Raw genomic sequence first — 9,701 nt, forward strand, 5'->3', positions numbered from 1 at the left:
GGTGGGTGCGCTACACGAGATTCCAACATGGAAGCTCCTCCTGCTGAAGGAGTGGAGCGAAGGAAACGAAACTGAAAGTTCGAATAGTACTTGACACATTGGTGTCACCCTTTGGCGCTATCATATTAGTAACTTCATGACAACCGAGCCACCCAGGGACGTTCAGCCCCTGCTTCCACATATCAAAAGTTCTAATTTAATGCGTGTATAACGACCATCTGAAAACTGAGCTCACTTTAATAATGTAAAATGTCGCCTCTCTCTCTCTAATACACACTGTAAGAACAGGCAGAAGTGCACAGCCTCTTTACTAATAACAGTGAGAACGCAGAGTGCAGTGCACTGGACTGTACTGTTAAGTTTTCGTTCACACCCCAAAGGCTCGCCACTCGCAGCAGACCACTAGCTACTTTTTCTCCAAGGGGCACTCGCGGGATGGGCCGAAGCCAGACATGGGCGGAGCCTGGAGGAGCGTCACTCAAACTGCCAAAACATTTCCTCTAAAAAATCCGATCATAAAAGGGTGTATATGTTCCAAACTAACAACATAACAACAATAGTTGCTCAAGCCTCAGTGATAAGTGATTATGCAGTTTAATGAATTACAATTATCAATTGAGTTTCTTTCTGTATTCGTCTACCGAAGTGTGCCGCTAACGTGCTATTATATTATACCAGTAACGACAGACTGCACGATAAATAGCAGTGAATACACTTGACTTGATCATTCCTAGTTTTCATACTCTTTAGCACAGGTTGCTGTGCTTGCTGTTTCCTGAGCAGTCATCCATCCATCCATTATCTTCTTTTCTCCACCCTAGCGGCCCGCTTCTTCTTATATCGGCATCTTTTCGCGTTAAAACTGATTCAGTGTTTGTGTTGCAAGTATTAAGTAAATTTTCCTTAAGTGCCAGCTTAAGTGAAAAATTAAGTCTTCAATCTGCCTCAAGAATGGTTTAAGATATGAAGAAGTAGGGGAAGTAACGGCGAAGATGGTAGAGATGAGAACTGCACATGCACTGCACGGCCGCCCTGTGACCGCTGCCGAGAGTTGTCGATCCATTCATCCATTATCCAACCCGCTATATCCTAACACAGGGTCACGGGGGTCTGCTGGAACCAATGAGTTGATTCTACAATAAAATAAGAAGGAATAACATTGGGGGTCAGTCATCACCCCGAAAGCGGATAGTAGAAGTCACGTAGTAGATGTGTACTACGTTTCAGGTCAAACGGTTTGGGAGCTGCAGGTGATTTAAAATCCTGGACAGACAAATGGACAGCCACGGTAGCGCATTATATAAGAAGAAAGACAGCCCATGCTGAGACGGTTTTAGGATTTCTTTTGCTGCCGAAAGTTTGCTGCGAAGTTGTACATGAGACCCACCACCCCCTTTGCATTGAGAGGAATCGTCACTGCCAGACCTGAACATTGAGACATCGAATTATTTAGGACCTCAAATTCACAATTTGAAAACGTTCAACGTTATAGCAGCGTCTGTTTACAAGAGTGTCTCTGAAAATAAGTAGGAATCGGGCAGTATTAGTACTGTAGTCTTTATTTATTGCTTTTAACGTTTCTCTAAAGAAAAAAAAAACCACAAATTGCTATACCTATATTTACAGAATTGTAATACATTTGAACATTATAATGTAATTTTTAAGTAGCATTATTGCCTCTAGTCATATTGTGGGCCGCCTAGGTACACCTCCCTTGCTGCTTCAAGTTATCTGAGGTATTAAGATTGATTTAAACAATAACTTAGTCCATTGTGACCTTTACATTCACAAATCACTGTAACTCATGTTGTGCAACACAAATGTACAGTTATTTAGAAAATTCTCTTTGATTAAAACATTAGATATGAGTCATGAGAAGCATATTCAAGTTTGTGACTTGTAAATTGTTTGGTGATATTCTGACCTGCATGTCTAATGAACATCACCAAAGTTAAATATTACCTCGGCCACATTGAAGATAAGCCAATCTCATCTGATGATGGTTTGGCTTCTGATATGGACTTTAGATAGATGTGTAGATGCCACATGGGCTGGAATGGGCATCCCAGCCAGAAGTGGGGATGATTCCTTACCCAGATGGGAGGCTCCTGACAGGCCAGGGAGGAGAAGGGGATCAGACCCAGAAGGAAGGACAAGAAGGGATAGATGGACAGCCCACTGAAGAGGGAAGATGTCACTGGGGGCTTTTTACTCCCCCAACACGCTAGATGGCAGATAGATTTCAGTGCCCAGTGGAAAGCCAGTAGGACATACAAGGAGATGTAGTCCATTAGAACAGCCCTGCTGGGGTCACTGGGTACAGCAAGAGGGTGCTGCAGGGAGACAAGCTCCCAGTTATAATGGACTTTCACATGACCCGGAAGTGCTTCCATCGGGCAATGGCCCTGGCACCAGAAGTACTCCCGGGCGAGTTGGAGCTGGGAGGACATGGAGGAAAACTAAAATGGAGGAGGGCAGTGTGGTGGTAAAATGTGAGGTGAATTGTAGAGAGAGAGAAAATTTGTGTGTTTGTGCTTCTACGACTTTGTGGAGGACCTGTTTAATAAACCTTCCATTATTTGAACCCAGGACTTGGTGTGATCGTGTTTAGGGGTTTGGGGTTCGCTGATGCCCCTGGTTTCTATCATGATAGATAGATAGATATGAAAGGTGCTATATAATAGATATAGATAGATAAGACTTGATTTTTCAACAAGGGAAAATTTACTAGAAGCCCTTTATATAAATAGTTAAATGGACAGGTATATAAATACATACATATACACACCCACTATGATCTGAAAAAATATCATAATGACTAAAAGTCAAGAAAAAGAAAAAAAACTTCAATCTTGCTACTCCCAGTCACTCACAGTGTGGTGTTATGCAGGCGTATTGCTGTTGGTATTAAGGAGCCCCTATAGTGTTACTTGACACACTTCTGCTGAATAATTTTTTTGCTGAAAGTCCTCCGTGTTGGTGTGTCACAGAGAGAATGGGCAGCATTGTTCATAATGGCACTTAGTTTTGTTTTGATTCTCTCCTTTGCTGGAACCTCCAGGGGTCCAGAATATGCCCTATTAGTGAGCCTTGCCCATTTAATTAGTTTATTGATTCAATGGGCCTCTCTTGAAGTGATGTTACCAGCCCAGTACACCACAACATAGAAAATCACAGAGGCCATCACAGAGTTGTAGAAGATGTGGAGGATGTCACTTCCCTCATTATAGAAATGCAGTTTCCTAAGAAAAAGGAGCCTTAGATAGGTCATCTGTGTTCTGAGAGCAGTAAAATGGAAGCTTAAAAAGTATTTCCGCGTTACTTTCAAAGCCAGACAGAACAAAAACGTATAATGCAACAAATACCACAAAAGCAACATAAAACATCACTTTCTTTCAATTTATAATGTTTTACTAGGGTTAATTACTCCCTGTAATGTAGAATAGTTAGGTCTATTATGCATATGTAACAATTCCCATGAAAATAACAATCTTTTTAAATTGCACATCTGCTTCAGCATATGTGAGTGGCAGAGCTGCGATGTGGCTAGCGTGTAGTGCCCGCCCGGTAGTTGGTGAGCAAAGTGAGCAGGGGGCTGAGCCCCCTAGTAAAAATATAGAAAAATTAATTTCCTTCACATGGACTAAGGCACAATATTAGATAGATAGATAGATAGATAGATAGATAGATAGATAGATACTTTATTAATCCCAAGGGGAAATTCACAGCTCCCTCATGGCACATAACTGTTACAATTGTCCTGCCCCAACTAAGGTGCAGACTTAAAAGGAACAGCAAGGAGTAGGAAAAGTCAGGTTAGCCATAAAGGAGCAAAGGTTCAAAACCAGGAAGTCAAAACGCTCTATTGTCTAGTCAAAAAAATTGTAAATTGAAAATCATGAGTCAAGATGAGAATAAAGATCTTTTGCCAGAAAAAAACACTACACAAAGTAACAGCTAGCCCTTTTCTAAAATATATTTGCAAGTGCAGATGATGAAGATAGCACAGCACGGGTTTATATACCATCAGGTTGATGACACGATATCGCACGACTTCCATGGATACGCTCATAATGGCATCATAATGGCAACTTTCATTAGGCAAAATAATAAAAAGAAGATTTTAAAAATACTGACTTTCTTAATAGATGCAAAGACGTTGCCCACTCCAACCAGACCCAGCCCTCCCCACCCCACATTTTGTCTTTGGCACTGCCCCTAGTGTCCTGTGACAGATTGTTGGTTTTGTTTTCTTTAGGACAAAATGCCAAACAGTAAACCAAACATGATTACCTCATAATCAATGTAGGGGCCAAAATCAGGATATCTAAATGAGAGTCAAAAATCAAAATCAGAAGTCGCCAACTAGCAATGCCAAAGCAACTTCTCTATTTATACTTGCTGGGTAAGGAGACGAGACACTTGAAAGTAACAAAGCAAAAACAATATGTATAATGTTAACACCAACTATAAAATAAAACACTAAGGCCTGTGTGTCCAGTCCCTCAGAGCAATCTGATTGGTCAGCTTGCCTTTAGTGTGATTGGTCAGATTGATTTTAGTGGTGTGACAAAAGAAAAAGTGCAAGGCAAGAAAGACGCCTCAAAGTTAATAACAGGGTGTAAAGAAGCAGGCTTTACCAGAATGTGCTCAAGAAAGGGAGCATCGGTTAGTGAAGAGAGATTCAGACACACGCCAGTACTGAGGAAGGTGCTGAAGATGCACGTAAGACAAATCATAGCAAATATTTTTTTAATTCTTTTATTACCTGTTAGTGGCTAGTAATACTGTATTACAGAATATGAAATAAATAAAACTCAGAAAGGAAAAGGCCTAAAACAGAATTATTAAAACAATATGAAAAATAATATTTACACAACAGCAAAAAGTCTAAATAAATGGAATAAATATGAGCCAGAATTATGAGGTGCAAAACTCTTTTTAAACATGGCCCTGAAGTTTTGCTGCATGCCGACCCAAAATTTCACTGAGGTTATCACACATGAAGGCTTATTCAATTTGAAATATTTCCATTATGGACTTGTGTCAGCAACTACCTGTTTTCAAAGAATAATGTGATCAATTACGAGTGATCTACAAGCTATACAATGTTATTTCAACAACAGTATTACAGTTCCATTTCTAGAATTTTATCAGAAAATTTTTAATCCAACTCAGCAGAACTACAACTAAATTATACCAAATGACATTTTTTCTCTTTTGAATTATTGTGTAAATTCATTTTCATCTTTCAGTCATATTCATTTAGTTGGTTATCTGTTTGGACATTTGTATCCTGAACCTAAGTGTCATGTGTCAGCCAGGGTGTATTCTCTGGCTTATGTTTCTTTTCCTTCTCGGTGACTCCTTTGTTTATCTTTTTCTGATGTTTATTACGGTATATTTACTGTATGTATTGTTTGTTACTGTAATTTGTTTATTAACTGTCTATGTATGATGAGTTCTCTTGTGTTCCTTGAGCTTTGTGGGTGGAACCCCAAAACGCAGGGCCACCCTACTCTCAAAGCTCAATTACAACCCTCAGCCCAGAGTATATAGTTGAAGAGGATGGTCCTTCAGCAGTTTTTTGATTATCTGAATTTCTTCTGAGTGTTGATTTTCTGGATCTTTGAATTAATTGCTTTTGATCTTTAATAATGTCAATTACAGTTGGGATCTGTATGCTGCAGTTTGCCTTTCTGCCTTCATTTGTGAAAGTTTTTTCTCAATGGTGACCTCTTATTTCCTCTCAATAAATATTTTCTTTTATAAAGGTTATTTTCAAGAATTCTGTCTCTTCAGGCCAGAGTTTAATCACAGGTTCTCCCCCTTAAGGGGCATTTAAAGATATTTTGGGACTTTAAGGAATTTTGAATTCAAAAGCCAGTGCCCCCATTTTGGGGCCTAGTTAATCTGAAGCCATGATGTGGAGTTGGAAGGTCAGGCTGTCTTGATGTGAGCCTTTTCTGGGCAGGCTTGCTTTTCCGGATTATTTGGGAGGCCATATTGGAAAATATATTGATTGAATTGATGATCTGTTGCTAAGAGCAACCGGGAAAAAAAAAAATTATTCTTTCTGAATTCAAGGTTTTACCAACAGACCAAATCTTTCTAGAATCCTAGAGGCTGAGTAATGTGATCCCCCTAAATTTGGAGCTCATCTTCTGGTCCCCCTTCTTGAAAATTGGGGACCGCCGCCTGTTGTGATGTGAAATTTTGCATACAAGTTGATAAATATTTTGCATGTCTTTATTTGTAACTTACGCAAAGCATTGTAATAGTAGTGGTAAGTGACTCTCTGCAGGACTCGCAGTCAACCCCCACAGGAAAGCCAGACTGCCTAACTGCCAAGCTTTACCTTAACATATGGTTCTGGGGGCAGGTATGAGGGTATTCTGTCGCCCCATTGGTTGGAAGTATGGCTGTTTGGAATTGGCTTGTATCAGAAGCCTTTAAGTACCATGACGCCCTATTGGCTGTAGGGGTTGGACAGAAAACCTATAAATGTGCTTGCTTTACCCAGCCGTGTCTCTCTCTTACCAAACTGATGAAAGGCCATCTCACACCATGAACTGAAAAGGACAAACACAATGAAGAGCACAGTTCGGCAGCCATTTTGAGACAGGCATGCAGCCTGTACTGAAGAAAGCTGACCACAAAATGATGCCTTAACTAGAGATATTTTAAGTAACTAGCAAGTCTGTGTGCCGCCTGAAACTACACATCACCATTTATCAGGTTGTATGAATCCCAATATTCAAATGTACTTTGCATATTGTTATTTATGAATATTATCAATACATTTATATTGTAACTTGATTCCTGCTTGTCTCTTACTACACCTAATTGTCAGTGGTTATACATATAGAAGGGAAGGTGGGGAGAAGTTATATACTATAATGCCTTATAAACAGTGGTAGGTCTGTGAGATTTGAGGCATTCTGACAAAGGCTATATATTAATAATACAAAAAGGGAAAGTAGAGTAAAATATTACTCTACCAAGACAAAACACCGCCCTAGTTTGCTAATTCCAGGGCACTGTCCCCAGCTACCACTCAATGTTGATGAGGTGTGTCAACCAAGGCATCCCAACAACATTCAGAGCTTTCTGAAACTCTGGGAAATCATTATGAATGAATGAATGAATGATCTTTATTGTCATTGTCACAGGTACAATGAAATTGGAAGATGTCTCTGGTCAGTGCATTATCACATATATATAAAAAAAAATTAGTAGAATATAAACAAACATTATAAACAAACATTCAGTAGTGCAAATTATCACATCTATAAAAAAAACGAGTGAATCTAAACAAACATTTTAGACAAACATTCAGTAGTGCAAATTGCATAAGGCCATGCATAATTCATATAGCTGTTATGTGACCATTATCTGCTTTTAGTGGCATTGAGACGTGCTATTGCAGTTGGGTAAAAACTATGTTTGAGTCTATTTGTCCTTGCCTGTATTGCTCTATACCGTTTGCCTGACGGCAGCAGTTCAAATAGGGAGTGTCCAGGGTGTGAGGTGTCCTTTATGATGTTATGGGCTTTTTTGAGGCAGCGGGAGCTGTGTAGATCTTCTAGTGTGAGGAGAGGGCAGCCGATGATCCTTTGGGCAGCGTTGATGACTCCCGAAGTGCTTTCCTCTGAGCCACTGTGCAGCTAGCGTACCATATGCATATGCAGTATGTTAGGATACTTTCTATAGAGGCTCTGTAGAAGGACACCAGCAGTCTCTGTCCTCGGCTCCAGTGATAGATGAGTGTTCCTCCAAGTCCTCTAAGTGGTATTCAGGAGGTCCTTAAAGTGCTCCTTCTACTGCCTGACTATGTCCCCAGGCAGGGTCATCAGCACTCCATTCCTGCTATTCTCAGTGTAGATGAGGCACTGCTTTCCCCTCCTTAGCTACCTGACAGTTTTTCAGAATCACTTTGAAACTGACTGTTTTGTCATGGTAGAGTAATAGATTACTCTACTTTCCCTTTTTGTGTTATTAATATGTAACCTTTGTCAGAATGCCTCAAATCTCACAGACTTACCACTGTTTATAAAGTGTTGTACCATATAACTTCTCCCGACATTTCCCTTCTACATTTATAACCTCAGGTAATTAGGTGAAGTAAAAGACAAGCAGGAGTTAAGTTACAATTTAAACAATGTATTATTGATAATATTCATAAATAATAATATGCAAAGTACATTTGAATATTGGCAACCATACAACCTGATAAATGGTGATGTGTAGTTTCAGGCGGCACACAGACTTGTTAGTTACTTAAAATGTCTCCAGTTAAGTCATCATTTTGTGGTCAGCTTTCTTCAGTACAGGCTGCATGCCTGTCTCAAAATGGCTGCCGAACTGTGCTCTTCATTGTGTTTGTCCTTTTCAGTTCATGGTGTGTGAGATGATCTTTCATCAGTTTGGTAAAGGTGGGGGAAGCAAGCAAATATATAGGTTTTCTGTCCAACCCCTACAGCCAATAGGGCGTCATGGTACTAAAAGGCCTCTGATACAAGCCAATTCCAAACAGCCATACTTCAGACCAATGGGGGACAGAATGCCCTCACACCTACCACCAAAACCATATGTTAAAGTAAAGCTTGGCAGTTTGGCAGCCTGACTTTCCTGAGGGGGTTGACTGAGAGACTTCAGCAGTGAAATATTGGCCAAACTTTTCTGAGGCACAACCCTGTCGTAAAATTACAAAGACTCATTCCTAAAAGAGGGGAAGGGGTTCTTTACCATCAAACCATTGCTGTTATTATCAATAATGCAACACTAATATTACGTTGCTTTGTCTAAGTTACAAATGAAGACATTCAAAATACTTATCAACTTGTAAGCAAAATTTCACATCACAACACCAACTAAAGGTCATTTTCAATGGCCTCACCAAACTCCCCCCATGCCTGAGTTTTCATTTCTGCAACTGCCATCACTGTGTTCCGCCTGGTCTGTCAGTTCATTTCAGCTACCTTTGTTGTCCCACAAGCTAGCCAAGCTTGGAAGGCCTGATTCTTCTGCCTGACAGCTGCCTTTACACCTGGCAGCCGCCACCAGGTTTGCGAATGTCACCGCAAGAGACACCAATGACCATACAGTCATAACTCTGCTCAGCTGCTTCAGCAATGGAGGCGTGGAACATGGCCTGTTCGGGTTCAATATCCCCTGCCTTTCTCAGGATGCAAGTGAACTTCTTCTGAAGATGCAGTTCTCTTGATTGGGAGCCTCTGCTAAATGTTCAAAGCACACCTTTACTATATGTGTGGGCCTGTTAGGTTTGTTCATCATCTTAATCCACCATCTGATTCAACTCACTACTATGTACTCATCAGTTTAATTCAATTCAATTTATTTTTGTATAGCGCTTTTCTTAGTGCAGACACAGTACGCTGTGACAAGACCTGAGGTAACATGCAAGTATAGATTTTACAAATCTTCTTATATACTGTAACATGCTACTTTGACTGTTTGCTTGTCCAGGATTTTAAATCACCTGTAGCTCACAAACCATTTGACCTGTTGACCTGAATTCTGGTACACAAATATGTGACTCTACTATCTGCTTTCAGGGTGATGAAGGTTATTCCTCTTTTCAATTTTTTTTTTTTATTGTAGAATCAACTCTCAGCAGCGGCCAACAGGGTGGCCGTGCGGTACATGTGTACTAAGTAACTGCAGCACAAAAATGAACG

This window comes from Polypterus senegalus, chromosome 17 (assembly GCF_016835505.1).
Source record: "Polypterus senegalus isolate Bchr_013 chromosome 17, ASM1683550v1, whole genome shotgun sequence".
NCBI lineage: Eukaryota > Metazoa > Chordata > Cladistia > Polypteriformes > Polypteridae > Polypterus > Polypterus senegalus.